A 6,702-nucleotide genomic window follows, 5' to 3' on the forward strand; every position below is an offset into this window, starting at 1 on the left:
ATCGGCGCGCATCTCTCGCACCGCCTCCCTAGCATTACCGTCACAGAAACCATACACGAAAACCATATCAGCATATTCAACGTTAGAATATGTAGCGGCATTGTGACAGGAGTAATTCACTCGATGGCTTCTGATGAGTAACTGACGAATTTATAGGAGAGAAGCAGAAATATAAACAAACAAAGGAAGTGCGAGAGTATGCGCGGCGCCGATTTTCAAACAGAAGAATTCCGGAACGACGAGTCATTGCTGCATGAAATCTACGTTTTTCTTTTTTTGCGATTTTTCCAAAACGAAGTAAAAACGAGCATATCTCTAAAGGACTTTTTTATTTTTGATTTATCATCCCCTACACGCTCCCGAAGTTTGGACATTTAAATTCGGGACACCCTGTATTTTACACTTTTATCTGTATGCTTCCACTTTCAGGCAGCAAAAAATATTTGCGGAGCAATTATTGGAACTTCACAGGGGACAAGGAATGGAAATTTATTGGAGGGACCATTTCATCTGTCCGAGTGAGGCTGACTACAAAACTATGATAAGAAAAAGTATATATTAATATATTGCCTTCTCGATATACAAGAAAGTACATACACAAGAAAGATATGAATATTAATCGATGTTGCAGAGACTGGTGGGCTTTTCACTCTGGTGGTAAGATTAATGCAACTATTTTCATCTTACAAAGAAGACTTTTTCGACGCTGATAACTAATTTAGGATTATATTTCCAAATACGCGACGATTATTGCAATTTGTGTCTTAGTGAAGTAAGTAAACAACAGTTGGAACATTCTTCTTGGTGGTGAATTTAAAATAACTTGATTAATTCTTTTTTTATAACACAGTACACAGAAACTAAGAGTTACTGCGAGGATTTAACTGAAGGAAAATTCAGCTTTCCGATTATCCATGCGCTTACAACCAATCCCGACGATAGGCAAATAAGAAGTACGCTTTAGTAACTTTTATTTACAAGATTAATTAAAACCATTTGAATTAATGCAGTGACTTATTTAGTAAATGCAATTATATCTATAAATTGTATAATGAACTTTTTGTCTGACAGATATTCTGAGACAACGACCCAAAGAGATCGAAGTGAAACGTCACTGCGTTCAATTGTTGGAGAAGTTTGGCTCTTTTGAGTATACGAGAAGAGCGCTCGAAGAATGGGATGCAAAAACGAGGATTGAAATTGAACGTCTTGGTGGAAATCCGCTCTTGAAAAAAATTTTAGACAGCCTGAAAAACTGGAACTAAAAATCTGTTAATTGGCCTAAAGATCTGTTAATTGGAATAATTTTAAGTTTTTAGATCGTTTGTATATATCTGTGTTACATGCAATCAAGTAGTGCAAGAGTTTTTATTTGCTTATAGAATTTTTTAATGGAACGTTACTATTTTACAATCAGAATTAAATGAAACAATTAGCATGCTTTGTTATATTTGGAGAAAGGCTCTGTTTGTTCTGTAATATAAAATTGATGAAATCTTCTTCAGCTTTTTCGTAAATCACAGAAAAGGATACTTTCAAGAAATGTTTATTAGCAATAATGACGTGTGTACAATAATTTAATTTTAACATACCGGATGATCGTCTTATCAAGAAATTTTACAGTTATTTGTACGTGTCCATGCGATTACATATTGTACATTTGTACCTGTTATGTGTGTTCTGAAGTACATGGTATATAGAAAATTATCTATAACTAAAATAGCTACTCTAAGAAAAATATTCGCACGCATTCATCTCCACAACGGTCATTTTTTCTTCGCTACATTATCATACTCGTTCTTTGGCAGATCTGAAAAAATCTTATCTTCTTTTTCATCGTTGAATTTATTAAGTTTTACACGATGTCCTTTCTCGTTTCAACTTCACCCAATTTTAGAAGGCATCATTTTTGCTCAGTCACGAGTTGCTGCTTATTTCTTGCCACAGAACAATCAACGTGTGATTGATAGTCCCTTTAACACGGGGAAAAAACTGATCGTGAATCCTACTACCGAGGACTAAGATAGCGTGGCGATTTGACATGTTCTTTGCTCAGGTTCGCTGTCCTCATCAGTTTCACTGGCCCAAGAGGGCCGTCGCTCGTGTCATATTTCGCCATCGCTATCTACAGGGTAACGCCCCGGCCCTGACAGTCCATCATCCAAAACTTCTGTCACCTAGCAAAACAGATAATGGATAAATGAAGCAGAAGAAGATAATGTATATACATATATATATATATATATATATATATATATATATGTAGTGAGAATATCTATTACGAAATTATTTGTAGAATCATGTACAAGAAAATGTTATTTTTCATACAGAAAATATGAGAATAGAATTATAATTTATAAAAAGATACACACACGCACATATTTTCATAAATACAATACATAGAAAAAGGAATAAAATTATGTCAAGTAGATAATAACAAAATGTTTACAGAATAAAAGAAATGTGTTAATTATGAGAAAAGAATGAGATCATCAATGCAGTAATGTTAAAAATCTTACCAAAACTTCTTCGAAGCGATCGTAATTCTCCTGTCTGGAATTTAAGAGGCTCTCACCAACCGAGTCGATACCGGTGCTTAATTGGCAAGGTCCTCGTCGTCTTAATGCGCTCGATGCAATATGTAGCAAAGATAGCACTGCCAGCAGACCGGCTGCGAACGCACATGTGAGAGCATCAGACTGCACGGATTAATAGAGCAGATACTCTCTGAAGGCAAATCTCCGTGTTCTTACCCGCGACGGTAGGATAGCCAGAGTTTATTTGGTCGCCACGCCAGGATGCAAGATAACGGCAAATAAAATACAGCTCTTCGCCAGCCTCGTGTGACATCCAGAACATTGGACCAACATCGCGAACAAAAGGTATCCTCGTTCCTGTGTCAGAAAAGAAATGTCAGGGTCATTTTCTCACTTCATGAAAGAAAACGTGAAAGTATGAAAAAATTACTGAAAGATTATTTTGAGAGGAAATAGGCTTAAATATAAATTGAGATTTTTGCAGTGTATGTATAGTTATAATTGGATGTTAAGCTTTTGGATCTCTTCTCATTTTGGTTTCGTGAACATTTCAGTTCACTTCATCAAGGATCAAAAACAATCTCACATTAGTATGAATATCCAGCAAATAACAAGAAACATGATTCGAATTAAATCAACTCAAAATACAATCGTAATAATTATTAATTATTAATTATTAATGTAAATGCCCATGTCAAGTTTCACATCTTAATTTACTTGTCGGTAATTGATACATTGATTAATACGACTATCACAAAGCAAACGTGATGTTCTCCGAATTGTCGATACTTACATATAAACCTTATAAAAAGAGTCTTTTTATGCGAACCTGACGTTCGCGTGACTGAAGGGATTACGCCATCAAATTAAATACACAATATTTTTTTTCTCTACGGGAACACCGTTTCGCTGAGTTCTATGAGCGAGCAATAAGCATTTAATCTCTGTTATGGTTCCATCAATTTCTACTTAACTCGCCGTCGCCTTGAAGAGGCGGAACGGAAGACGATTTCTTCATCGATACAACTTTCCAACGTCGCAAACTTCCATCGCTTTAAGAAGATTAATAAATCGAATTCTGAATGTGCAAAGGGGATTTTACCGTGAGTAAAAGCTTGACGCATCGTCAGTATTCCGGCAATCTATAAATAACGAATTTTACATGTTCCTAGCGTAATGTATTTCCTAAACTAGTAATGTTATGTAATAAATCAATATTTGCGTAGCTAGTATTAGTATACGCTATATTAGTGTACGCATTGAACCGCATACGCGACGATGACTGGGTTTGTAACGCAATTTAGCGGAAATTCCTGCAGTGATCATATTGACAAGGAAATTGCCGGGGGAGCGATTTACTCGAACCTTGGAATTATCAGCGAAATTTCCGCGATAGTAGGCAGTAGTTATCACGTGCGCGTCTACTACAGAGACTACTGATTTAGGAAATTGGTAGTCGTGACAGACGTAAATCCGTCTAATCAGTTCATGAAGAATAATTAATGTCATGATAATGATAGAAAGGAAGAGATCTTTGTACATGGCATGCGAGCTTTAAATGAAGACTGAATCTTTCATGCTTTTAAGAAAACTGATGAACGTTGAGAGAAAACAATATTTCTTTTCTCTTACTACTGATAGTTTTTTAATTTATTAAAATCTTCTCGATAGATGCGGCGAGTCTTCGTTCGACGAGTAATATGAAGAAAAAGTTGTCTCCGCTGAAAGTGTGCCGAGAAGTGACGTACATTACTTCTATTATTCTTATTCGATCATCAGCCTTTACAGCCGATTACATCAGATCAAGTTCATGATGTAATCGATCATTTGGACTCGCGATTTTAAGGTCGTCCAGGGCATAAATTACCGCGGGGACCATGTCGGTCCCTCAGATAGATCGCTCAGTCAAGTCATCCGATAAAACCGTAGACTTCTAAGTGCGGAACTTCTTTTACTACTTCCATTAACTGCCAAGCGCTGTGAAAAATGCTATCGTCCTACGCTGATCAATATGAAAAACTTGAAGAACCGTTCGCCCGCGCGATAATCGTTATCAAATTTGCTAAGATAATTTATCTGCATTCATCGGTATTATTATCGACTAAAATTTCACTTAATTCAACCAAATAGCGCCTATGTCGAGATGGTAACGTTGTTTCTTAATTTTGCAGATTCTTTCTCTCGATTAATTTTAAAGATATGAGAAGAGGACTTTATCTTCACTTTGATGCTCGCGTGTCGCATTTATCTGGTTTAAGGGTGACTACCACCGTGCTTCGCTTCCTCTGCAGTAAAGTGTTATCTAGTTGCCGGGTAGTCCGCGCGTTTTCTCCTCAACGCTCGTCGGGAAACGCTCAGGGAAACTGGGGCAAACTTCCGACCTGGTTGGTAATTGCCGGCTGGCTTTGCCCCGCCATTTCTTTTCCGCGTTATCCTGCCACGGCGATTCGGACTCAACGATGGTTCCCTGAGGCCCTTTTAACCCCTTACTCGTGCACCAGTACGTTTCTGATCTATATGTACGAGCAATTTCGAGCAATTTCGGAAAGTTATATCAAAATTTACGATATCGTATTTACGTGCGTTACACCCAAAGAAGAATACATTAAAATTCCCTTAATTTTTATTTATTTTAAATAAATAAAATTATTAATAATATAAATAAAATTAAATAAAATAAAATTATTAATAATATTAATCTATAATAAAAATAAAATATAAAAAGCATAGAATAAATTAAAACTATGATAATTAATATTTAATTTTAATATTATAATGATAATTAATATTAAGTTTTTGTTTATTTCATTAAGTTATTACATTTTGTACATTAATTAAACGAGTGAACTTACTTAATATCTACTTTCAGAAAATGACGTACCTGATACAAAGCTGCACGAATAATGTGATGACCCAAGTTACTTCGAGGAAGAAGATTATGCCTGATGCGGCTCTGTAATTAGATACATATACGAATTGAAAAAAATTCCAATTGGAAAAACCGAAGTCTGCCCCGTTAATCGAAGATTTAAGACATTCGCATCGTCGACGAGAATACTTTGCACGCGGGAATAACGGAGAATTTATGATGGTCCTACGCGCAGCTGCTTTTTACAGGCATGCAAATAAGCATCAATAATTCTGTTATTGTTGTCAGAGAAACAAAAATTTATATCGACATTCGCCGTGTCAACGAGGTCACGTGTTCTGACTGTCTTGACATGTTCAGGGACAGTAATGAAAATTGTTTGGTCCCAGGATTACAATACCTCACGAGGGTATCAATGATTAAAGTGCCGACGTAAAACCGCGTAAAAAATGTAAAAACGTTTCTCTCAATTTTCCATCTCCTCCCTGTTCTATTCTAGCTGATGCGAAAGTAACGTCCACAGGGGGAGAAACTGCGACGAACAACGCAGAAAACATTTCTCTTCGGCGGCGATATGCCGCACTCCGGTTCATTGCACATTCAGAGGCGCCAGCGGGGAGGAAATGTAGCCTGCAGATATGCAAAGCGAGAAGAATATCTAATTAAGAGCTATTGTTCACCGGGCAGAATTTTATCGGATGATTTGCGGTTAATGTAAATTGCGTTGCATACTTGTCGCTGTTCATGTAAAATTAAAGAGGAGCGTTTTAAGCGTATCACTTAGAGCAACTTCTTGTTCGCGATGGCGAAAAATTTAGATTAAACGATTTAGATTAGATACTGTAAATGATCCGCCGACTTGCAACGCAATTCCACTTATAATTCATATTTCATATATTTCAATATGTATCTCTCAAACCTTTCTATGTTAGACTTACAATTAGTAGACTTAATAAATTCAGAGCAGAATTACATTTCCTCCGAATTACAGGCCGTTTTAAAGCGAGCTTTAAGTAGACTCTTTAGAATAAGGAAAAAACTATTTTTAATTTAGCCATTGAAAAATTCATAAGCTGATTCAACACGTGTACACGTATACATACCCGTGTACACGCATTATTGTGCGGAATTCGTTCGGTTTCTTTTCGAGACACTATTACGTTCAGCTTGTGGATAAGGAAGAGACTATCAGCTTTTTCATTTTCTCGGTGGCCGGGTAAATACCTCGCCTTAAAGATAATCTCGTTCCGACATCGCGCTTCCGCTCCTGACCGCCGATAATTTAATTGAACCCGA

At 36.6% G+C, this 6,702-nt stretch overlaps 1 pseudogene; it reads left to right on the forward strand.

Moving 5' to 3' along the window:
* Positions 1–123: 123 nt before the first annotated feature.
* On the forward strand, positions 124–1,284 carry LOC113562661 (annotated as a pseudogene).
* The last annotated feature ends 5,418 nt before the right edge of the window (positions 1,285–6,702 follow it).

The sequence above is a fragment of the Ooceraea biroi genome, chromosome 9, assembly GCF_003672135.1.
Source record: "Ooceraea biroi isolate clonal line C1 chromosome 9, Obir_v5.4, whole genome shotgun sequence".
Lineage (NCBI taxonomy): Eukaryota > Metazoa > Arthropoda > Insecta > Hymenoptera > Formicidae > Ooceraea > Ooceraea biroi.